Source organism: Eulemur rufifrons, chromosome 30, assembly GCF_041146395.1.
Source record: "Eulemur rufifrons isolate Redbay chromosome 30, OSU_ERuf_1, whole genome shotgun sequence".
In the NCBI taxonomy this organism is placed as follows: Eukaryota; Metazoa; Chordata; class Mammalia; order Primates; family Lemuridae; genus Eulemur; species Eulemur rufifrons.
The window spans coordinates 14,722,264-14,749,718 of record NC_091012.1 but is presented as its reverse complement, the minus strand read 5'-3'; positions in this window follow the sequence as shown (position 1 = coordinate 14,749,718).

Genomic DNA, 27,455 nt, shown 5'->3' with positions numbered 1-27,455 from the left:
TATGTTACTTGTTTCTTTCTCCTTACAACTGAAAGGGTCTGTTTAGTGGATGTTTTGGTCAGTGTGATGACTGCATGATGTGGTGTCTTCCTATTTGCAATGAATCTCCCAGGGGTTCTTTGAGCTTCTTGAACCTGTATATCCAGAGTTTTAGCTAGGCCTGGGAAATTTTCCTCAATTATATCTTCAAATAGCTTTTCCAACCCTTGTGTATTATCTTCTTCATCCTCAGGAATGCCCATAACTCTCACATTAGGCTTCTTCACATAATCCCACATTTCTTGCAGACTTTGCTCTTTTCCCTTATTTCTTTGCTCTATCTCTGTGACTGACTTATTTAATTGGAAGGTGTTATCTTCAATCTCTGAGATTCTTTCCTCTGGTTGATCTACCCTATTCTTGAAGCTTTCCACTGTGTTCTGTAGTTACCTGAATAAATTCTTCATTTCCGGGAGTTTGGTTTGATTTGTCTTTAATATTTCGATTTCTTTAGTGAATTTTTCTTCCAAGTCCTGCATTTTCCTTTTGCAGTTTCTTTGTGTTAATAATGCATTTTTCTTTCATTTCATTGAGTTTTCTTACAATCCATGTTTCAAATTATTCTTCTGTCATTTTAGTATTCTGAATTTGGTTAATGTCTATTGCTAGAAAGCTGGTGTTCCCCTTTGGGGGTGTGTTTTCCATTTGATACTTCATACTTCCAGAGTTCTTTCACCGAGTCCTTCTCATCTGGATCAGTCATTGCTTCCTACTTTTCAGTTTTTGTTTTGTAGGTAACACGCTGTGTATAGGCTCTGTTTCAGTAGCTCCTGTAGAAGGAAGGCATTTTGCAGCTGCTGCCTAATAGCTTGGATGTGTGCACTTCTATGGTTGCTTGATCTGTCGCTAGGGAGAGCCTCTAATATGTTGTTCAGGGTTCTTTTACCACAGTTGGGAGGTTGCTCCTGGTAGGATGGGTTACTTGGGGAGCCTGTTTTGGCTTCTTGCCAGGGCTTTTGGTTCCTTTCTGTGGATCCCACTGTTGGCAGCCAACCAGAGGCAGAACTCCAGCCCCAGAGTTTTGATCCAAATGGATGACCAAAACCAGTCTGATGAGTAAAGTCACCAGGTGTCAGCTTTTGATTTTCACCAAGTTCCTGTGGATTCAAGCTAATTGCAGAGGGATAGTGGCTTTTCTTGTCTCTTCCTACCTCCAGAGGTGTCACCTACCACTTTTGACATGAAAGATGATGACTAGGGGGCGGGGGTGGTGCCACAGTTTACCCAGTGCCTGTAAGTCCCATAGGCATTAGCCTCCTATGCCCCAGCATCTGTAGGTCATGCAGGCATTAGCCTCCCATCACTAGGGAAGCACTCAGGTTTCACACATCAAAACGGGTCTGGCTAGATTACCGTAAGTCATGTAAGGGTGGAACTTGTCATGAGAGTCCCTGGGCTGGAGGAAGGGAGCCACCTGACACTGTATCACACCACAGAGGCTGGGTTGTGGACCCCAAAAATGGCAACAACCAGCCCTCAGAGCAGTAGCACTGGGGGCGACTGTTCAGGGGTTGGCAGGTGCCAGGTTGGGGGGCAGAGTCATCAGGATGCCCCCTTGTCTCCTTTATGTCACCCTCCCACAATCTCACACCCGTCCAGCAGGAGCTCTTGCTCTTTCTGATCTCTGAGCAGGCCTGTTAGCACGTGGCAGTTTCCAGATTAGATTCCATTATTTAGTGTTCACCTCCATCAATCTGGATCCACTGAGTGGTAGAGGCAATTTATCTATCTCCTAACTGTCTCCAGTGGTAGCCCAGACCAGTCCCTTCTTCTGTGGAACTGATCCCACTTCACTTTCTGGCAAGGCAGGCGCAGCCATCCCATGCTCTACTCTCTATTGTTTGTCTCGCACTCTCCAGATTTTGTGATCTTATCTCTTTGTTGATCTTTTCTTTTTTCTGTTTTTTGTGTCCCATGCTGATTCTCCACCAATTCACAATGCTGTTCTTGTTGGGGAGTGATCTACTCACGTGTAGCAGACCGAGATCTATGCCTCCCTCTCTGGAGCAGGAATCCAGGAGGTTACCTCCCTTCTGCCATGTTTTTGCTCCCTAGTGCCAGTTGTTTTATCATATGAAATCACCTGGGGTCTCTTTTGATATCTTATATTAAAGTCCATAGAAATGCTAATGATATTTGTACACTAACATTTACAAACAGCATAGGTAAAGAATTATAACCAGTAAGAAGCATTCTGGAATAATGCAGAAGGCTGACGTGTGGAAAGGGATTATGAGCTTTTAGTTTTGTGAATACTTTGTGTGTAACATTATGAATCATGTTAAAAGAAAAAGCACCTTCTTCCCTCTTCTGACTAGGTGAACCATGTAGTTTTTCTTTTACATTCATTCACTAGTGTTCAATAAGCATTAAAGAATAATTTATCAGAAATGTCTAGGCCATAGATCTCATTTTCAGGAGTAGGCAGTTGATATATCTCATTAATTGAATTTCTCAAGCATTATTTATTTTATAATGTTAAATAGAATCCAGGTGATGAAGAACATTTGTTTTTTTTGTTTTTTTTTTTTTTTTTTTTGAGACAGAGTCTCACTCTGTTGCCCAGGCTAGAGTGAGTGCCGTGGCGTCAGCCTAGCTCACAGCAACCTCAAACTCCTGAGCTCAAGCGATCCTCCTGTCTCAGCCTCCCGAGTAGCTGGGACTACAGGCATGTGCCACCATGCCCGGCTAATTTTTTCTATATATATTTTAGTTGTCCATATAATTTCTTTCTATTTTTAGTAGAGGTGGGGTCTCGCTCTTGCTCAGGCTGGTCTCGAACTCCTGAGCTCAAACGATCCGCCCACCTCGGCCTCCCAGAGTGCTAGGATTACAGGCGTGAGCCACCGCGCCCGGCCAGAACATTTGTTTTTAAGCCACATGACTGGGATGACTGGGATTTCTGGGTCATTTTTCTTTTCAGGATAAAAATAGTAGACAAGAATTCAGTTAAATTTTCTGAATCATGTCATGACCAACCACCATGCCAGCCTATTTTTTCCACAGACATTACAATGGCATGATTGTACAGGATTGATTTCCAAACTGTAGGTTGCTGTGTAGATTTTTACTTCCAAGCATACATAAACCAAATGGTAACTGATTTCCAGGGGAGTTCCCTTATACTAATTATATTTCTCCTTAAAAATGTTGAATAGAGTTTAGCTTCAATCACTTAAAGATCATAGTGTTAAATTGTTATTTGACTTATCTAGATCATTAGAGCTATTTTTGTTTTATAATATTAAAGGACTAGAGTTTTTAATAAAGTACTGGATACACTTCAAACCTTAACTAATTGCCTTTACAGTAGATTCAATTTTATGGCATAAGATTTCTGCTTATATTGCAATAACAGATCATTATTTGAGAGCATGTCTATTCTATATTCACAATAACAGTAAATGCTTCAAAGGTGGAGAAACTCTAGAGCAATATCAACTGAATCATGAAGGTAAAGGACCAGGGTCCCTACTCGGGTCATATTGTTGACATATGAAAAGGTAATCAAGAAAACAACCAGGTGGTGCAGGAATGTAATGCCACAGTCCTTTCTTTTGATATCAGTGAACTGAGAAAGTATTAAAGACCAATAAAATGACAGCTCCAAGATGTAATAATAGTGAAGGCCAGTTGTGAGTGGCTGATAGGGATAGTTGTACCAGCAGTGCCTTGTACTCCACAACCAGGGAGTCTTTTTCAGGAATCTGACTCCGTAGGTAAACACATAAAGGCAAAATGAAAATCTCCACTTGGCTCTAGGGTCAAGGGCTCCTTGTAAGGCTCCTCATTCTGGCCTCTACTGGCTCTGTCTCCTAATAGCTGTGGTACTTTGGGCACTAAGCCTGCATTTTCATTCTTAATGGAGTCCTTTTCATGAGCAGAAAGTTTTAGTTTTATGAAGGTCAATTCATCAATCTGTGATTGCATGTTTTTTTCTTTTGGTCTGGTTTAGGAAATTTTTGCTGACCCAAGTCTTAAAAATATCCTACCTGGTGCTATAATTCCTTCCAAATTATTTTTTGCTTATATATTATAGGATCATTCCAAATTGTCCAACCATTATGTATTGAAAAGACTTCAGTGGTAGCTGATTAGGTCTTGTTATTAATCAGGTATCCATGTGGGGTAATTAATAGATTGCCTATATTTTCATCTTTGTTTAAATTTCTACGCTTGAACAAATACCATTGGGTCAATTTCTGTAGTCTTAAAAAAATTTTTTATATAAGATAAGCATCCAGTATTGTTCTTTTTTATTTCTGTTTGAAGTTTTCCTGTTTTTCATTCCAGATGAAACTTTAGAATCTGCTTGTAATTTCACAGACAAAAACTGCTGTTTTTTTTAATATATATAAATATATATAGAGAGAGTGAGATTTCCTTAAGAATTTAGCTTAATTTAGGAGGAAATCACATCTTAAAGTTTACTGGGTTTTGTTTTGTTTTTTTGATACCACCTTTTTGCATTTAAATTTTTTGTTGTTGTTTGTGTTTGAGTCACAGGACGTGCCAAAATATAATACAGAGAATTCTTGTGTACCCTCCACACAGCTTCTCCCAATGATACTATATTAAATAATCATAGTACATTATCAAATTGCCATTTTGATATTACTTCTTTTTTTATTCCTGAGTAGTATTCTAATATATGAATGTACCAAAGTTTGTTTATACATTTACACTGAAGGGCATTTGTGTTGTTTAAAGGTTTTGCTATTACAAATAATGCTGCTATGAATATTTGTGTACAGGTTTTTGTGTGACTGCAAGTTTTCTTTCTTCTAGGTTAGATATCCAGGATCATTGGGTTGTAAGATGAATCATTGTAATCATAGGATTGTATAATAAATTTAACTGTGTAAAACACTACTCACTGTTTTTCCGAATAGGTATACCATTTTTCATTCCCATCAGCATTTTTTGAGAGATCCATTTGCTTTGCATTCTCTACAGGACTTGCTTTATCAATATTTTTATTCTAATAGGTATGAAGTTGTACCTTATCTTTGTCAGATTTGTGATTTTGGTATGTTGACACCCATATACTTTCTTCATGAATTTTTCAACTCTTTTGCTCATATTTTGGTCGGATTTTATTTTTACTTACTTCTGAATTTAGAGAGTTATGTATGTATTCTCTATATAAGTCCTTTGGCAGATAGGTGATTTACAAATACTTTCTCCCAATCTGTCACAAAATAAGTTTTTAATTTTCATTAAGCACAACTTGGATTTTTTTTCTTAATTTTTTTCTTCTAATTTTTTTCTTGGATTTTTTTTTCATGTCTTTGCTATTGTGTCTAATAATTCTTTGCCTAATCCCAAGTCATAAATATTTTCTTCTATTTCTCCTTCTAAAATTTTATAGTATCACTTCTGATCATCATTTTATTTATTTTTTAAAGCACCACAGAGAATTTATTTTTTTTCAGGTAAAGTCAATAACTAATTCCTCCTCTTCCCATTGTACACAGTGAGCCCATATCGGGTATGAATGAAGCAGGCCTGAGAAGCTGCCGGGTTGAACTCTGTGTCCGGGCTGAGGGTGTGCCTGCCAGCTGGCTCAGGCTCTCCGCCTCATCCAGAGCAGGATCTCCATCCTGAGGATGGCCTTGATGTTCTCGTCCACCACATGCTTCTCCAGGGAAGGCAGGGCCAGTTCGTGGCCATCCTTGTAGCGCTGCAGCAGCCCCTCTGAGTACTCCATCCAGCACAGTTGGGGCAGCCGCTCATGGAGAAGTTTGTTGGGGGCTGGGGCTCTGAGAGGCCCCCACTGGGCAGGGAGGCCTTGAGACACTTGGTGCTGCCGGAACTGGGTTGGGAGCCTACTTTCACATGATCTGTCCCGAGCTCTCCACAGTCATCATGGGCGTGGGAATGGCACCTGAGAAGAATGTCGCTGCCTCCAGAGAGCCTCTGGCAGCAGTCCCAGCTGGAGAGCCAGCATGCTCCATAAGGATGAAGATAAACATGACTCTCCAGGAAGCTGGTAAGGCTTCCTGTTACTGGGCAGGTGGCTCTGTATTCTTCTCAGCTTTCCCACCTCCTGCCTGATCTTAGACAATTTATCTCATCTTTCTTGACTCAGTTTGCTCATCAGTAAAATGGATGGTATGAGTATGATACGGCATGATTAATGAGAAGTGCTGCGTTCAGGGTCTGGCACTGTGTATGCACTCCAGCAGATGGAGGAGGCCGGGGGGAGCTTGGCCCCTGCCGCAAACGACTGCTCTCTGTACAGGAATGAAGATAATGGAAACCCGCGAGCTCCTGGCCAGATGTCCACCTCTGTAACCAGTACAGCCAAGCCCTGCCCTCCTGTTCTGATAGACCATCCTGACTAATTACATCACACTTTTCTCTGTCACATGAGAAGCCCAGGCCTCTTGGGCCATCCCATCCTCAGACAAAAGGCCCCATGGGCAGCCTCTCTCTCCTGCCCCAGCCCTCGGTCAACATCCCTGCTCTATTTATGCACAATCACTGACTGACACACTACAAACTTTGCTTATTTGACTCCTCCTCAGCCAATCTCCAAAGCCTAGAAGGGCACACAACAGGCGCTCAACAGATGCTGTAGAAGGACAATGTGCTGATTCACCGGGGGCTGTTGCCAGTCCAGGGGCTAAATGCCCCTTCCACGGTGAGGGGCGAGGCCCATTGCAGGTGCCAACACGCAGTGACCCCGCTGGGTCCCACGTGGGCGTGCAGAAGCCAGGGCTTCTCCCAGGGAGCCATGCCCTGCTGAGGCCTCTCTAAGGTGTCTTGGACCCGGCTGAGCAGTGACCTTGCACCGCACAGCCACTGCCCTTCAGCCCTGCTCTGTCCCCCACCAGGACTTGCCCAGCTGCAGGCCATGGCGGACACCGCCCTGCCTCCCCTGGCCAAGCTCTACAGCCCTGATCATCTTTTGACATTTATCTTAGTTTTAATTCCAGTTTCTGTTTTTGTAAATTCGTTGGTCGTATCCCTGCCCTTAACTTGAGCTCTATAAACCTCTAAATTAGTTAGAAAATATCTAAATAGTCTCTATGGTGATTATCAATGGGATAGAGGAATATGTCTCTTATTGTTGAAATAACTGAAACTATTACTGTCGTTAATCTTGGTACGTACATTTATATAGGAAAGCATTAGTGAAAGGCCTTGCAAAATTAACAGGAAAATATCTAATCCCAAAATTTCCTAGTAACAACTGAAGATCAATCCTATAAATTCTCTAACAGCCAACCTGCTGGAGTTCCATTTTCACATCTGAAAAGAGCCTAACAGATAGAAAGGAAACGTAAATCTTTCTCTTTACCTTTGCCAGAAACCGCTTTTTTAGAATTTGTTTTACGGCCTTGGAGTTCCTGAAGGAATGACAGGATAGGGGCTCCAGGCTTCAGCCATATCTCCAGGGCAGAGTCACATTTCCTGCAATAATCTCTTCTTCAAGGAAGGCAGGAGAGCCAACTCTTAGACTTTGACATCCTGTCACAGCTTCTGTTATCTTGCTGCAGAGAATAAAGGCAGGAGTGGATGAAGCAGTTTCTCACAGCAATCACTATTTTTTTTTCTTTCTCTTTGCTCCTATAAAAACTGACCAGCCTCTTGGCCTCTACCCAGGCACCCCCCTTCTCTTTTGAGTGCCTCACCAAGCAACTCCCCTCTCTCTTTTTCCCTTTATTTCTCTTTTTTTTTCTCTCCCACTCTCTCACTCTCACTCTTTCTCTCTCCTTCCAAAAATAAGTTTTATACTTTTATATCCTAATCTCTGTGTGAGAATCCTTTCTTCCCTGTGCCATGAGAACCTACTAAGATTTCCACCCTAACAATTAGCACATTAATTCTAAAGTAATCATTTATTTTCTCAGGCAGCTTTATTGGAAGACATGAAAACTGTATTTGTTTTCTGAATCTCCAAGCAAGCATGCAAATCGATCAGTTGTGTATTTACTCACATGGAGTATGAACATCTCATTGCAATGATCATTAAATATCATGCTAACACTCATATTATCATCATCATCACCACCACAACATGTGACATTTGTTTAGTCTATTTTCTAGTATCTATTGGGTGGTTTTCTTTGTTTTGCTTTACTTTAATATTCTTATTTTAGATATCAGCACAAAACTTTCAGGAAATTAACTGTTTCACTGTCATATTACAAATAAGAAAACTGATAATGGAGAGCTGAATGACTCTTTTTCACGTATTTGTTCAAAGTACAAAAAATATCCAACTCCAAATATTTACTATTTAGCATGCATCCCATTTTCATATATTTTCAGGCACATTGGGGCAAAGATTATTTGTCCATTCCATATGCATTCTCCACGTCTAATTGCCTAAGAAAATTTCTGTGTTTATAGAACAGAAATATACATATGTTGGTGGAAAAAAAGTCTTATTTTTGATTCCTTCCTTCAGATGGAAAAATATCATCAGCTGAGACTGTTGGGCAACTTTGAAAAGGCAACAGTTAAGTGGTATTTATTTTTATGCCTATTTATTTGTTCTATTTTTCTCATGTGAAACAAAGGTATGATGTCTGGGACTGCAGCAGCCATATTGGGCCGTAAGGGAAAGGACAATAGAATTGCAGAACATCACACAGCCTGGCCACTACATCAGTGCTAGCAAAGGGTAATTAGACTTCAAGCAACAAAACATGGCCACTAATTGATTCACATTCCTTTCCCTTCATCTTTTCTGTAGAGCAAATGTTACCAAATTAAATAAAGCAATATAACATGTATTTATTTATGTATACTCTGCTATTATTTCTTGCACTGAAGCTATCACTACACCAAAATTAAGAGCCAAACTATTAAATAACCAGGAACAAAATTTATCAAATGTTTTGAAAAACCCACTTTATTTGTATATTTGAACCAGAATCATGAGGAGAGCATGTTTATTTTTCTCTCTGACATTTCCTAAACATTTTTCTATCTTTATCTTTCCTCCCAAACATCCAGAATGTTTGCATACTTACCTTGATAAAGAACCATAATTAATAATTACAAACAACAGACTTTCTGACATCACTTTAAATAATGACAGTCAACTATTTAGAGATTTTTCAAATAAAAATATCATATATTCAGAGGAGAGAGACTAAAGCTAAACATTTATTGACAAATCCATAGGATATACTGGCTGATTTACATCAAATATGATATAAAATGACTGTAAATTCACATATATGAATATATACTTACATACATATAATATAAAAAATTTAGAAATCATTTTTGTTACAAAAATAAAAGAGGTTTCCAAACATGACAAACTCATTCTTCATCATATGGTAAAGTATATATCCCAATGTCAAAAGTGAGTGAGTGTGTGTGTATGTGTTAGAGATTGCATTCAGCACCAGATACTAAAGACTTGAAGCAACATCACCTAAATATGACAAGGGTTTGTTAATGTCTCAGACAAGAGATGTCCAAAGTGAACAGCCCTGTGATGCAGTGGTACATGTGCAACATCATCAATTTCACAAACACTTTCTCTCTGCTGCTATCTCTGTCGCACAGTTTTCATCTCAGAGTTGTTTCATGGTTATAAAATGGCCATTGCAACTTCTGTCATCACTTCCACATTCCAGACCAGTGTAAGCTAGAAAGTAGATGGGCAAAAGTGCCCTAGTGCTATCTTCTCCCTTTAAAGAAACTATCCTCAAAGCCACCACCAAATCCCCCCAACACCAGCACCACTTACAAGTCACTTGGTCAGAACCTGATCAAATGTGCTTCTCCAATCTTCAAGACAGGGTTGAAAAACTATACACAATTCAGACATTTTTTATAAATTGAAGTGAATCAAGTATATCTTTAAGTCAATTTTATCAAAACTACACTTGGTAAAGTCACTGATAGGCCAAATATCATTAAGCAAATGATCAAATTCTCAGCCTTCAATATACAGCCTTTTGTTGGGATTTGATGCAGTTGGTGACTCCTGGTCTTCCTTAAACATTTGTTCATTTGTCCTTTAGGTCACTTATCTACCTTTCTTCCTCTCCCTCCTACGTCATTGATTTCTCCTTTGTAATCTTCTTAATGAATTCTCTTCAAATAAGTGTACTCTAAAGTTTGCAACACCCTAGGTCAGTGCTCGACTCCCGTGGTGATCTCCTACAGCCCCACAACTTCAGCTACCATCCATACCTGATGACTTCCAAGTCACAGGTGTGACTCCAATTCTCTCCTTATTTTAAGAGTTATGCCCAACTACTTCTTTGATCATTCCAATTGGATGTCTTCATAATTCTCAATCTGAACATTTTTTTGCCTTTGTAAATTTTTTCCAGTACTTTATTATGAAAATAGTAATACAGAAGTTAGAAACAGTTCAATAATCACTAATATATCCTCCCTGTAACCCTTAAATTTAGTATTTTACTGTGTTTTATTCATTTTTCCACTGTGTTGATGCATTTGACAGTAATTAGCAGAAATCACAGCACTTTATTCCTACATTCCTCAACAGATGTCTCCTAAAAACAAATACAATAATATATATAATCACAATAACATTATCATAGCTATGAAATATAATCACTATGTTAAAATCTAAAACTCAGGGCATATCCTAATTCCTACTACTTTTCCTAAAGAAATATAATTTTGTGTCTGTGTATTTTTTTTTTGTACCCAGAGCTCAAGTTTTATGCATTGCATTTTCATGTTATGACACTTTAGTTCTATTAACTTAAAGACTATTTAATCACTATTTTGCTTAAACAGAACTCTAGATTCAACAACAGAAACTACTCTTTTCCTAGTTTTGTCCACCTCAAAAAATAGCAACACAAAAGATTGAAGACCTTTTAGTCTCCCTTCATTTCCTATTAGTAAATCATGTCAGTTATGCCTTCAAAATATACATTTTCAGCAGTTCATATTATTTCCATAGTAGAAAACAGTTTCTTCTGAATCTTTCTTGAATCATTTATGGTATGCTACCATTGCCATTTGACTGTTGACTTTATATAATTACCAAAATATATCATTCCAATATCATCTTTATAACCTTATTTTACTCCCTTATTTTGCCAAATAAGGTTTGAGGTGAATTAATATTCAAAAATCACATGTAAAATAGGACAATCATATGAAAAGTATGCATAGCATTTCAAAGGCCTCATATGGAAACATCAAAATACTAAATAACAAATTTAGATGTAACATAAACAAACTACAATTTGGCATTAAATAAGCATATGTAACATTGATATGCAATGGACTATATTGTTTCAATGGTAAATTTTACTTTTAAAGAGTATAAATTTCACCCATTACCTTAATATGAAGATTTCTTATTTATGAATTATATTAACAAATCCATGAATACATTAGATTCTCTAGGTTTTCTGTCAATCTTTGCATTAGGCACTGTTTTTTTTATTTCAGGATATTATGGGGGTACAAACATTTTGGTTACATGTTGCGACTTTGCCACATCCCAACCATGATTTGAGATGTGCCCTTCCCTGCTACAATGCTCACTGTATCCATTAGTTGTGAGTTTATCCACCCCCAAACCCCCTACCCCCAAAGAATATTACTACCGTTGAGCACCTTAGTGTTGACCAGTGTCAGTTTGATGGCAAGTACATATGGTGCCTATTCTTCCATTCTTGTGATACCTCACTTTGGAGGTAGGCACTGGTTTTGTGGTGCTTACTTTCTTTTATCATTAAGTGCAAGACCTATTTCCAAGTTCCCTTTCCTCTACCCTAATTGTAGAGGAATGTAGTCTAAGAGAGCAACATGCATTTGCATCAGAGTTATAAAACTTATCACAAAAGAGCCATTGTCCGTGATTAAGCACAAAGTCAGCCAGCACATTTCAAAGATTTCCAGAGTATAACTTTTATAAACAATACTGTAATAAAATCATGTCACTTTAGAGTAAAAAATAACCATTTGCCAACCAAGGAAAATAACATTGTTTTCAAAAAGGTCCAAATATAATGGAAATGAACAGCCTTATTCATATGATGTAGTAGATGGGCTTACATATGCAGAACTTGATCAATCAAAACTAACAGAAGAGTTAGAACCCATACAGAGGAAAACAGAATACATTTCCTTAAACATATTTTGTAAAGGGCTTTTACTATTTGTTTAGTGAAAACTGTGGATTGTTTTATCAGACCTTCATGATCATGTGTTATTTAATTTGATAAATGGTGCATGTTTATACATTTAAATTGTGGCTACATATCTCCTTATATAATATTTATAAATTTCATAAACTTTTCTATTTTTTCCAAGTAATTTTAATACATAATATTTTATTTAATACCCTCTAACTGTCTCTTCAAGACTCTGAAGATCAAATTAGGCAAACCAAGATCAGCAAAGTTTCTTTCTTTTTTTTTTTTTTTAAGACAGAGTCTCACTCTGTTGCCTGGGCTAAAGTGTCGTGGTGTCAGCCTAGCTCACGGCAACCTCAAACTCCCGGGCTCAAGCAATCCTCCTGCCTCAGCCTCCGAAGTAGCTGGGACTACAGGCAATATATATATATTTTTTAGTTGCCCAGCTAATTTCTTTCTATTTTTTAGTAGAGGCGGGATCTCGCTCTTGCTCAGGCTGGTCTTAAACCCCTGAGCTCAAACGGTCTGCCTGCCTTGGCCTCTCAGAGAGCTAGGATTACAGGCATGAGCCACCACGTCCAGCCAGCAATGTTTCTTAATTGATTTTTAACAAAATGTATTTGTCTATTTGTGAATTTATATATATACATACCTATCTTTATTTATCTATCTATATGTATATCAAAGTTTAAATAATGCAAAATGCAATGAAGGTGTGATTGGCAATAGAAAGAGAAGTAGTGCATTTTTTTAACCCCATAAGATTTTCCATATATTTTATTTATTTTATAATAATAATGATGACGATGGCTAATATTTACTGAGTACTTATTATGTGCCAGAGTGTCTTTAAAGAGTTTTACAATACTAATTTAATATTTATAACACTATAAGGCAATTGCTATTAATATTAATATCCCCATTTTACAAATGAGTGAACTAATCCATAGAAAAGTAAATTGCCTTGCCCCAGGGCCAAGCCTCTTTACATTCATTCATTCATTCATTCATTTTGAAATATTAAGGAGCTACAAAATTTTTGTTACATTGATAGCTTTGGTACTGCTTGTGTCAGGGCCATAAGTGTACCTATCACTCAAATAATGTTCATTGTACCCATTAAGTAGGTTTTTGCCCCTTCTCCTGCTTGATTTCCAATGACTTTTACCTCTCTCTGTGCACATGTGTGCCCATCCATTAGTTCCAATTTATGTGAGAGTTAATGTGGTGTTTGTTTTTCCATTCTTTAGATACTTCACTTAGGATAATGGTCTCCAGTTCCATCTAAATTGCTACAGAAGGCATTCATTCACCCTTTTTATGGCTGCATAGTACTCCACGGTATACATACTGCACATTTTGTTAATCCACTCATGCATTGAAGGGCACTTGGGTTGATTCCACATCTTTGCAATTGCAAATTGTGCTGCAATAAAAATTTGAGTGCAGGTGTTTTTTTTTTTTTTTTGATAAAATGACTTATTTTCCTTTGGATAGTTACCCAGTAGTGGCATTACTAGATAGAATGATAGGTCTACTTGTAATTCTTTGAGAAATCTCCATATTGTTTTCCATAGAAGTTGTACTAATTTGCAATTCCACCAACAGCATATAAGCATTCCTTTCTCTCCGCATCCATGCCAGCATCTATTTTTTGTGGTAGGGCTTTTTAATAAAAACCATTTTTAACAGGGTTGATATCTAATTGTGGATTTAATTTGCAATTCCCTGATTAGTGATGTTGAGCATTTTTTATATGTTTGTTGGCCATTTGTCTACCTTCTTTTGAAAAACTTCTGTTCATGTATTTTCCTCAATTTTAATGGGGTTATTGTATTTTTCTACCCTATAAGTTTGTTCATATATTTTCCATATAACTCACATGATTTGAATGTCTTATTGTATACTTTCAGAAAAAAGAGACATTTATCGTTGGGTTATATTACATCGATAATGCAAGTAAGTTCTTAGCACTGTAATTTTTTATATAATAATTTTACATAATAAACTCTACAAATCAAAAGTATGTAATTCAGTAACTTTTGAGAAATTTATATACTCATGTAGCTATCAATCTAATAAAGGTATAGAATCTATCCATCACCCCAGAAAATTCTCGTTTGTCTCATTCCAGATAATCCTTCATCCCTACTAAAAAAAAAATATTGAAATATCATTCTTTTTTTTTTTTTTTTTGAGACAGAGTCTTACTCTGTTGCCCAGGGTAGAGTGCCATGGCATCAGCCTCGCTCACAGCAACCTCAAACTCCTGGGCTCAAGCAATCCTACTGCCTCAGCCTCCCAAGTAGCTGGGAATACAGGCATGTGCCACCATGTCTGGCTAATTTTTTCTATATATTTTTAGTGAGTCTGCTAATTTCTTTCTATTTTTATTAGAGACAGTGTCTCGCTCTTGCTTAGGCTAGTTTTGAACTCCTGACCTTGAGTGATCCACCTGCCTCAGCCTCCCAGATTGCCAGGATTACAGGCATGAGCCACCGCGCCTGGCCAAAATATCATTCTTATTTCAATCATAAATTAATTTGCTTGTTCTTGAAACATGTATATATATGTGTATGTGTATATACCGTTAAATGAAATTTATGATGGACCATCACTATGGACTAGATTCCTACACTAGGCCCCAACAGACCAGACTAAATCAGAATGAAGTTACTCATCAAATTGAAATGGTCCAGTTTAAACAACAAACAAACAAACAGAAATTCATAGCAACCAAGCAGAAGGGGCCCAGTTTACCTTAGAGAGCATGATGAAGAAGTATCCTCTGTTTTACTCTTATAAGGAAAGAAACTTTGAAATGACCAATCTGTGTTTTCTTTGTTTCTTCTCTTTTTAAAGCCAATTTCTGCCTAAAACCCAACCTCCACTTCTTAGCTCATTGGAGCACCCATTGTACATTATATTACAGCATGAGATATTGCTCAATTCTATAATCACTAACAAAAGCCAAGCATCTTTAAGTTTGTTATAATCTTGTCTTTTGACTATATCTATGTATCTGTCTTTGAAGCACATGAACACATGAAATGTACACACACAATATGTGCTTTTTAACATCCAGTTCCTTTTGTGAAATGCAATCTTAGAAGATATGTGCATATTGTGTGTGTCTATTGATTATTCTTTTTTGCAGAGTAGTATTCCATTGTATGACTGTTCCATAGTATTTATCTCTTCTCTTATTAAAGTACATTTGAATGGTTTACAAGTTTGACTGTTAAAAGATAAACTGTGGCACATTAGAATATTAAAGAGTTGGCTGGGCGTGGTGGCTCACGCCTGTAATCCTAGCACTCTGGGAGGCCGAGGCGGGTGGATCGCTCGAGGTCAGGAGTTCGAGACCAGCCTGAGCAAGAGCGAGACCCCGTCTCTACTAAAAATAGAAAGAAATTATATGGACAACTAAAAACATATATAGAAAAAATTAGCCAGGCATGGTGGCGCATGCCTGTAGTCCCAGCTACTCGGGAGGCTGAGGCAGTAGGATCGTTAAGCCCATGAGTTTGAGGTTGCTGTGAGCTAGGCTGATGCCACCACACTCACTCTAGCCCGGGCAACAGAGCGAGACTCTGACACAAAAAAATAAAATAAAATAAAATAAAATATTAAAGAGTTTACTTGAGCGTTCACAATTTATCAGTCAGGTAGCCCCAGACTTCAAGTGGTAATGGGCTCAAACAAAGAGGCATGAGGAATGCTTTATAAGGTGAACATAAAATCAAAGCAAAGAAAATATTTGATTGGTTAAAGTGGTTCAGTTGCATTATTTGGGAAAGCTCCAAGTTAGAGGTTTGCTGGTGATTTTGTATAATCCTAGAATGTGACCATTTATACTGAGCTGGGTTCTAGTTTGCTTACATAGGAACTCATGGTGTTATAGAGTGATGAAGTCACAGCCCACCTTGCTTAGAAGCCAATAACTATGACACCTGCTTTTGAGAAAAGGTGAGCTTTATTGTAAGGATGACCATCGAGGAACTAGGAGGCACAGCTCAAATCTGTCTCCTCAAGTTGGGGTCTGGGACAAGTTTTAACAAGGGATAGTACTAGGAATTTTGGCCTGGCAGGGTCTGATTGCAGGGCTTCAGATTTGACGATTTACAGTAAGGAATGTTGACGCAGACATTTTAGTACAAGATGTTCCTGGCCAACAAACTCCTCACTTCTGAAGGGGTTACAGAGTTCAAGTTCCAGTCATGTTCTGGTCTTCTTTGTTCTGTGGGGAGGAAACCTTGGTTCTGTGTATCATTAGAGGCCAAAGCTTTCTCTGTTGCACATGCCCAGGCAACATGACTTGCAGTTTTGGCTCTAGTATACCTACACCATAAGTTGACATTCCATTATCAAAAGAGCAGGGCCAGTTTGAGTTGGTCCTGCAGTTACAAAGGCACTGTAGCCACCTCAGCCTAATGGCCTCCCAATTATTATTTCTTTAAAGAAAAATTCTCCCCTTTAGGATAGCCTCTCATTTGTTCTTAGGATGAAATCATAGTTTTATAATAAATCTTAAGCATCCAGTTGAGATAACATAAACATATTTTACTAGTAAACCAAGGTAGAATAAATGCTGTGTATCTGCATTATATTTAATGCTGACAACTCTGAAGAATGCCTGTTTTAATTAAACTACCAGACTTAAACCTGCTTTTATTGACCAAAGATTACTCAGAACATGCAAACTTGAAAAATATTAGAGTTAGTTTCTGTTTTTCTAAGAGTTTATAAATATTTAATTTATATAAACACTTACTTTTCTTTAAACTAATTAAATAAAGCTCTATTAAAATTAATCTTGACAATATTATCCATAGGTTAAAAAATATTGTGCATACAAGGGCTGTCTGGAGCCATGTAATATGTTCTCATTATATTAACAATGGCTGGATACTTTCCAGACAGCCCTCATACGTACATACATACATAGATATACATGAACACACCAACAGAAACAGGTCTTAGAGTTTTCATTATAAATTTTTAGCCACATTTGAGGTGGAGTAATAAAGAACTCAGCAATTTGTAAAAGAATATTTGCAACTGAATCGTGTTTCTGGCAGATGGATCAAGATGAAATTACCTGCCCAGATGGCAAAAGCTTTTCAATAGTATTTGTGGAAAAGACTTTTACAATTTTTTATTTGCCCAGTTTCCAAATTGTTCTATTTTTCTGATGAGACATCTTCTCTCAAATTTGCATATCAAAGAGATATCTCTCAGGTCCTACAGGGGACAGGATGGAAAATTTACATCTCAAACTACCAGAGCATGAACTTCAAGCTTCAATATAGACATTTGTCAAAAGAAAACAAAACGTATAGGTAAGGGCCCTGTTAATATAAAAAGACTAAAAAAATACCTTAAACAAAGGTTAAGTTTTGTGATATAGATGTAAGTCAATATTTCCTCCATTTCTTGGTGATTTACTCCTCCTCTTTTCCTGGTGTAGAGAGTGGACCCTTACATAAGGAGATTGTGTCTGCCATGTTCAGGATTTCTTGATTTCCAATGTGCCCTATTGGTGTATAAATTTGTTTAGGTGAAAACGTCCCCATGGTAGTCACTGTAATTCTGTTGTCTTTGGTAAGGTTCCCCATTTTTCTAAAAAACACAGGGTCTGGGTATTCCCATTTAGAATCCTAGACTCCTTAGATTCAGATGAAGCCATTATTCCCTGTCTCCCCAAAACCTTACCTACCTGAGGCCTCTTTACGGACACAGTCCAGTTTCTGTAAAACTAGTCTAGCTCTGAAACTAATCCAGATTTTTTAAATGCTAAAATAGAAGCAAAGAGTTCTGGCAAAAAGTTGTGGAGCTTGGGTCCAAGAGCATCCTACTAGCAGGGACTATCAGATGTGCAGTGAGAAAGCAGTGAACACAAGGGCCTCAATGGGTACCCTTTGAGGTCCCACATTGCTCCCAGGGGTCCTTATCAGGGTTTTCTTTTGAGTATCTCTCTGACATCCAAACTGCTCAATGGTACAATGAGACGCATTATAATATTAAAGGGTTTACTTGAGCATTCAGTGATTCATGATTGGGCAGCTCCAAACTACAAGAAGTTTGGGAGTTCCAAAAAAGGAACATGGGGGGAAGGGAGGATTTTATAAGGTGAAGGTGGAAGCAAGGCAAGAAAATATTTGATTGGTTAATTAGGGCAATTGCTTGTGTGAAATGAAAAGGACAACAAAGAAACTATAAGGGAAATTAATAAAACAAAAAGTTGGTTCTATGAAAAGATAAACAAAATAGACACACCTCTGGCTAGACTAACCAAGAGCACAAAAGTAAAAACTCTAATAACCTCCATTAGGAACATGAAAGGAGAAATCACAACCGATGATACAGAGATACAAGATATCATCTATGAATTCTACAAAACTCTTTATGCACACAAACTGGAGAATGTGGAGGAAATGGACACATTTTTAGAAACACATAGTCTTCCCAGGCTCAACCAGGAAGAAATAGAGTACCTGAACAGACCAATATCAAGAACTGAAATTGAAACACAATAAAAAACCTTCCCAAAAAGAAAAGCCCTGGTCGAGATGGGTTCACACCCGAATTTTACCATACATACAAAGAAGAACTGGTGCCCATCCTACATAAACTATTCTCCAATATTGAGAAGGATGGAATTCTCCCCAACACGTTCTACCAAGCCAATATAACATTGATACCAAAACCAGGAAAGGACGCAACAAAAATAGAGAACTACAGACCAATTTCTCTCATGAATATAGATGCAAAAATTTTCAATAAAATACTAGCAAATCGAATCCAAGTACTTATCAAAAAAATAATCCACCACGACCAAGTGGGCTTCATCCCAGAGATGCAGGGGTGGTTCAACATACGTAAATCTATAAATGTAATTCACCACATAAATAGAAGCAAAAACAAAAACCATATGATACTCTCATTAGATGCAGAAAAAGCATTTGACAAAATTCAACACCCTGTTTTGATAAAAACGCTTAACAAAATAGGCACAGATGGAACCTACCTAAAAATGATATGAGCCATATATGACAAACCCACAGCCAACATCATTCTGAATGGGGAAAAATTGAAAGCACTCCCACTTAGAACTGGAACCAGACAGGGCTGCCCACTGTCCCCATTACTTTTCAACATAGTATTGGAAGTCCTTGCGAGAGCTATCAGGCAAGAGAGCAAAATCAAGGGAGTCCAAATAGGGAAGGAAGAGATCAAACCCTCACTTTTTGCTGATGACATGATGTTATATCTGGAAAACCCCCAGGATTCAACCATGAGACTCCTGGAATTGATTAACGAATATAGCAAAGTCTCTGGCTACAAAATTAATATACACTAACAGAGGCATTTATATATGTCAATAACAGTCAATCGGAAAACCAAATTAAAGACTCAATACCCTTCAAAATAGCAACAAAGAAAATAAAATATCTAGGTATATACCTAACTAAAGAGGTAAAGGACCTCTATCATGAAAACTATGAAACACTGAGAAAAGAAATAGCAGAACTTGCAAATAGATGGAAAAATATACCACGCTCATGGATTGGAAGAATCAACATTGTTAAAATATCTATACTACCCAAAGTGATCTACAGATTCAATGCAATCCCTATTAAATTACCAACATCATTCTTCACAGACGTAGAGAAAATAATTATACACTTTGTATGGAACCAGAGAAGAGCCCGTATAGCAAAAGCAATTTTAAGCAACAAAAACAAAATGGGAGGTATTAATTTGCCAGACCTAAAACCATACTACAAGGCCATGGTTCTTAAAACAGCCTGGTACTGGCACAAGTACAGGGACACAGACCAGTGGAACACAACAGACAATCCAAATATAGAACCATCCTCATATAGTCACCTAATTTTTGACAAAGCAGGAAAGAATATACTCTGGGGACAAGAATCCCTATTCAATAAATGGTGCTGGGAGAATTGGTTAGCCACTTGTAGAAGACTGAAACAGGACCCACAGCTTTCACCTCTCACAAAAATCAAATCACGGTGGATAACAGACTTAAACGTTAGGCGTGATACAATCATAATTCTAGAAGAAAATGTAGGAAAGACTCTTACAGACATTGGCCTAGGCAAAGAATTTATGAAGAAGACCCCCAAGGCAATCACAGCAGCAACAAAAATAAATGAATGGCACATGATTAAATTAAAAAGCTTCTTTCTGCACAGCCAAAGAAACAGTCACGAGAATAAACAGACAACCTACAGAATGGGAAAAAATTTTTGCATACTACACATCAGATAAAGGACTGATAACAAGAGTCTATTTAGAACTCAGGAAAATCAGCAAGAAAAAAATCAAACAACCCTATCAAAAAGTGGGCTAATGACATGAATAGAAATTTCTCAAAAGAAGATATAAGAATGGCTAACAAACATATGAAAAAATGCTCAACATCCCTAATCATCAGAGAAATGCAAATCAAAACCACAATTAGGTATCACTTAACCCCAGTGAGAATGGCCTTTATCGAAAAATCTGAAAACAACACATGTTGGCGTGGATGCAGAGAGACAGGAACACTCATACACTGCTGGTGGGACTGCAAACTAGTGCAACCCCTGTGGAAAGCATTATGGAGGTATCTTAAACAGATTCAAGTAGACCTGCCATTTGATCCAGCAATCCCATTACTGGGCACATACCCAAAGGATAAAAGGTCATTCTGTAACAAAGACACATGTACCCGAATGTTTATAGCAGCACAATTCACAATAGCAAAGATGTGGAAACAACCCAAATGCCCATCAATACATGATTGGGTTAGTAAGCTGTGGTATATGTATACCATGGAATATTACTCAGCTATAAGAAATAATGGAAATACGACATCTCTATGGTTCTCCTGGAGAGAGTTGGAACCCATTCTATTAAGTGAAGTATCCCAAGAATGGAAAAAAAAGCATCACATGTACTCACCAGAAAATTTGTTTCCCTGATCATCACCTAAATACACATCTGGGAACGACACCAATCGGATATCAGACTGAGGTTGGGGGTGGGGGAGGGGATGGGTGTATGCCTATAGGATCATTGCATTGCGTACCATTTGGGGAATGGTAACGCTTGAAGGTGCTTACTCGGGAAGGGGGGTGGGGAAGGGAGGGATTTATACCTACATGATGGGTGCAACATGCACTATCTGGGGAACAGACACGCCTGGAGCTCTGACTTGGGGGGAAGGGCGGTACATGGGCAACGTATGTAACCTGCAATTCTGTATCCCCCATAACAATAAGATGAAATAAAAAAAAAAAAGAACAAAATGGGAGGTATTAATTTACCAGACTTCAAACTACTACAAAGCTGTGGTTTTTAAAACAGCTTCGTAGTGGCACAAGTACATGGACACAGACCAGTGGAACAGAATCAAGAATCCAGATATAAAACCATCCCCATGTAGCCATCTAATCTTTGACAAAGCAGACAAAAACATACTCTGGGGAAAAGAATCCTTATTCAATAAATGCTGCTGGGAATCCTGGATAGTCACATGTAGAAGACTGAAACAAGACCCACACATTTTACCTCTCACAAAAATCAAATCACAGTGGATTACAGACTTAAACCTTAGGTGTGAAACGATTAGAATTCTAGAAGAAAATGTGGGAAAGACTCTTATAGACGTTGGCCTAGGGAAAGAATTTATGAAGAAGAGCCCAAAGACAATCACAGCAACAACAACAAAAAAATAAATGGGACCTGATTAAATTAAAAAGCTTCTGCACAGCCAAAAAAAAAAAAAAAAAAAAAACTGCCATAAGTGTAAATAGACAAACTACAGAATGGAAAAATTTTTGCCTGCTACACATCTGACAAAGGACTGATAACTAGAATCTATTTAGAACTCAGGAAAATCAGCAAGAAAAAAATCAAACAACATATCAAGAATTGGGCAAAGAACATGAACAGAAATTTTTCAAAAGAAGACAGAAGAATGGCCAACAAACACATGAAACATATTTGTAACATCTCTAATCATTAGGGAAATGCAAATCAAAAGCACCATGAGATATCACTTAACTCCAGTGAGAATGGCCTTTATCAAAAAATCCCATAACAACAAATGTTGGCATGGATGCTGAGAGACAGGAACATTCATACACTGCTGGTTGGTGGGACTTCAAACTAGTGCAACCTCTGTGGAAAGCAATATGGAGATACCTTTAATAGATACAAGTAGACCTACCCTTTGATCCAGCAATCCCATTACTGGGCATCTACCTAAAAGAACAAGACATTCTATAACAAAGATATCTGCACCCGAATGTTTATAGCAGCATAATTAACAATTGCAAAGATGTGGAAACAACCCAAGTGCCCATGCATCAATACATGAGTGGATTAATAAAATGTGTTATATGTATATGTATACCATGAAGTACTACTCAGCTATGAAAAACAATGGTGATATAGCACATCTTGTATTTTGTTGGAAAGAGTTGGAACCCATTCTACTAAGTGAAGTATCACAAGAATGGTACTCACCATCAAATTGGTTTCAATGATCATCACCTAAGAGCACATTTACGAATATCATTAATCGGGTGTTGGGCAGACTTGGGTGGGGTAGGGGATGGGTGTATACATACATAATGATTGTCACGCTCACTGTCTAGGGGATGGACACATTTTAAGCTCTGACTCGGGGGGGGGGGTAAGGGCAATATATGTAACCTAAACTTTTGTACCCCCACAATATGCTGAAATAAGAATAAAAAAAAATTAAAAAAAAATATATGCTGAGACAGTCAATGATAAGTGTTCTTCACCACAAAGGTGATAACTATGAGAATTAAAGCATCTGTTAATTAGCTAGAATAAGCATTAGACAATGGGTGTGTGTGTATGTATATATATTTCAAAACATCACATTTTACATGATAAATACATATAAGGTTATCAATCAATTAAAAAAATCAATAAAAATCTTTGAAGTATAGCATTGTTCTAAATGCTGAGCCTGGATCTTTGTCATGAGCTTAACTGAACAATATCAAAAATATAGAGCTTTAGTGCTGTTTTTGTCATTCTATTTGTCAGTCATAAGCAAGGGAACTCTGATATTTACCAACAGATTCAGAATCCAGCACAGAACATGAAAAGGGCTTTAATGCTTTTATTTTAAGCTAAGGACAACTGCAATTCTTGGTGTTGATGATTATGTTATGGAAGACACTAAAGAGATATGTGGTGCTCACTGTCCCACCTCTGGCCACTGTCAGCACAGAAAAGAAGATTGCATGCCAAATCACTGATGAAATTTTCGATCAAAAAGCTGCCATGATCCGAGATTCCTCTAGAGAGAATGACCAAATTGTTGGCCAAAGTTAGATGAATGAAAATGTACTGTACAAACTGACATAAAGTCATGTAAAATAAATTCTCTAAGATTGAAATATCAGGTAAAGAAAGATTATTCCAAATTTTAAATCCACAGAAATCATTGTATTAAATTATAAAAATACACTGAAAATACACACTCATAAGTAGATTCTAGATGGATACATATGTTGTACTATAAGTAATTGATAGAAAATTAAATTCAAACTTCTTCCTTTACCTAAACTCTCTATTAAAAGATGGCCAAGTTCTGATGTTTCTTTCTTTTTTTTTTTTTTTTTGAGACAGAGTCTTACTCTGTTGCCCAGGCTAGAGTGAGTGCCGTGGCGTCAGCCTAGCTCACAGCAACCTCAAACTCCTGAGCTCAAGCGATCCTCCTGTCTCAGCCTCCCGAGTAGCTGGGACTACAGGCATGCGCCACCATGCCCGGCTAATTTTTTCTATATATATTTTTAGCTGTCCATATAATTTCTTTCTATTTTTGGTAGAGATGGGGTCTCGCTCTTGCTCAGGCTGGTCTCGAACTCCTGAGCTCAAACGATCCGCCCACCTCGGCCTCCCAGAGTGCTAGGATTACAGGCGTGAGCCACCGCGCCCGGCCCTGATGTTTCTTTATATAGTGCTTACCATATGCATCACAAACTTATTAATGCTTTATTTATTTTAATTATTTTCATATATATGACATTATATGTTAGGATCTAATAACATTTTGCTTTTACAAAGCAAACAATACTGAGTTCTTGATTTAATCCTCTGGCATTCAGAATTGTTTATCTTTCTTTGTACTTTAAGGCTCTTACTTTTAGCTTAGGACACTGAATCTTTCTAATCTTAAGTAATCAGAATGCTGCATGTGTAACCTATAAATGGCCTCAAACTCTCTAGTTAAATTATTTTTTCACCAAATTAAAAAATTCTGCACTTCTCATGAGAACTTTTAAAGTACTGTGTGAACTGCCAGGGGGTCAGTACAACAGTGAGAAAGTTGTAGCCCAAGTACAGGGAGAAAGAAGAATCGCTTAGATATATTTCTAGCAGGGAATGAAAATAAAAAGATAGCAGAAAAACTGGAGAAAATTATGAAATCAAAGAAGCAGAGTTTCCACTTATAAATTCCAAGCATTGGTTGTTCTGTAGGTCTCTTCTCTCCACATGCAAAATCAGTGCCATTTTTTCACCCTGGACATTTTCAATCTCTTACCTAGAGCCACAAACTCTTTCCCACAGAAATATTTACTGCTAATTATAAAGCATCTATTACATACATAACACTGTCCTGTACTTGTTCCTTCTATTGAAATATCAAAACAACCCCCTAATTTATAAATCCTTCTTAGTATTTACCTGAACAAATTAGCTGACACAGTCAATAAATCAATTAGGTCAATGACCAAAAGTAAAAGAAACAGTGACCAAAAGTACTTTCAATACACTCCCCAAATTTGAAGGAAAATATAGAATGTGCTAAGTAAATAAAATGAAATTGATACACTGTGGAATTACTCATACCTTCAGATTATTTTATGGGGACTATTAAATTTTATAAAAATCATTCTTATAATTGAAGTGCATATCATATAAAGAATACTTAATGAACTTTGAAATAATAAAATTATACATCGGGCCTAGCATGAGTAATAAGCATGTAAGAACAGAGGACTGGCATGGGCAGGTTCTGAACCAGAAGCTTTAGGGTTTTAAACAAATTAATTCAACATAAAGCAAAAAAAAAATTGCTTTTAGAATCTTTGAAGTTTCTAGTTTGCTAGTAAATTCTCAACACTTTTGAAATTACCTATTTTTTCCAATATTTCTTCTTTTCTTTTCAAAATAGGTATACATCCACATTCACACAAACATTACTACTTACTCTGTAAATCTATTACAACTAAAGTTCATCTTAACCATGATGTATTTGGATGTTTGATTCCATGTAAATAAAAAATGTGTTTATTTGTGCTTTACTGGCTAAAGAGGTTGCATGTTGAAAGAAAAATGTAGAATAAAATGGACCAAGTAGTCATTCAGTGTTCAGAAATGGATGGCTTTTCATTAAATGGACAATCTTTATTATAAGCATTACAGTAACAATGTAATTGCAAAAATAATAAAAAATAATAAAAATTTTGGGAACATTATTCTTCGAAGTATTAGAAATTTAAAGCCACTGAAAAAAGGATCACAAATGATGTCATTTTAGTGTGTAACCAATTGTACATTTTTACAATCCATTACCTCCAACTCTGAGTAATATCAGACAGGTTAACGTTAGTGTCAAAATAACACTTCATTCAATCTACAACGTTTGACACAATAGAAACCTTATTTAACTTAATAAAACAAATTAAGTTTACATGTAATCTAAAAATATTTCAAAATTCACTCTATTTCATCATCATAATTTGCAATTAGTAAAACAATTTATTTCTAATATTGTAATTGTTTCATTCTGATTATAATGAGGAGAATATTAGTCTGTATACCTACATTACACATCACTTGAAACACTGTTTGTTAAAAGTCAACCACAAAGCACCTCTCCATTTCATACATGTTACATTTCAGTGATTTCAATTTTCCATGGAAAAGTACATGAATGATGCCTACTTAAGACAGAAAGACTTCTAATAACTGTGATGCAGCTACCATTAACCACACACATTCACATGCACACTAGGAATGAAAGCATAGCATCTGCTGCTTTGAGAGTTGAATCACATCAATATTTGCTTGCAAAAAATGCAAAAAATTATACTTTGTTATATTTTCACCCCACCCTGACCAGAAAGTATAATTTACATGTAATTATAACTCTCAAAAAATCTCTCTCTTTTTTAAAACTGACATACAAATAAATTATCTAACTATTTTAACTGGATTATTCTCTATAATCAACAACCTGGTGTAAAGAAATGGGTGAATGTGTTAGTGTCTTAGGGCATTGTACTGTGAATCCTCTGATATCTATTTAGACTTGATTTTTTATTAAATCTGTTCCAAAATTTATTATATATGTAAAGTAGTTTTAAGTATCAATTCTGTGTTGTTCTCTAAGGTATACCTTTTCCATAAATCTTTTTTCACATTCATTAAATTTGTAAGGTTTCTATCTATTAAAAATTTTCCGATGTTGAGCAATGCTTGAGAAAATATTGGAGGGTTTCTTTCAGTGTAAGTTCTCTCATGTCCAATAAGATCTGTGATAGAAGTAAAGGTATGTTCAGTGCTCTACATGACTATTGTTTACTTTAAGAATAAGTACTATTGTGCATTTTAAGGCTAATGCTTTGGGAAAGCACTTCCATAGACATTACATTTATCTCACTTTTATCTAGTATGATGTCTTTGATGTTGAGTAAGACGTGAGCAGTTATTGAAGGCTTTGTCACATTCTTCACATTTGTAGGGTTTCTCTACAATATTAATTCTTTTAAGTAGAGTAAGGTATGTGTTCCGGGTAATGGTTTTGCCACATTCTTCATATCTGTAGGATTTCTCTCCAGTATGACTTTTCTTTATGTACCATAAGGTGTGAGCACTGGGTAAAGGCTTAGACACATTCTTTACATTTGTATGGTTTCCCTTCACTATAACTTAACACAGAGTAAGGATTAAGGACTGGGTAAAGTCTTTACCGTGTTCTTTACATTCGCATGGTTTCCCTCCTGTATCAATTCTTTTATGTAGAATGAGGTCTGTGCACTGGGTAAAGGGTTTTCCACTTCTTCATATTTGTAGGGTTTCTCTCCACTATGAATTCTTTTATGTAGATTGAGGTCTGTGCACTGGCTAAAGGCTTTGGCACATTCTTCACATTTCTATGGTTTCTCTCCTGTATGAATTCTTTTATGTTCAGTAAGACGTGAGCAGTGGGTAAAGGCTTTGCCACATTCTTCACATTTGTATGGTTTCTTTCCT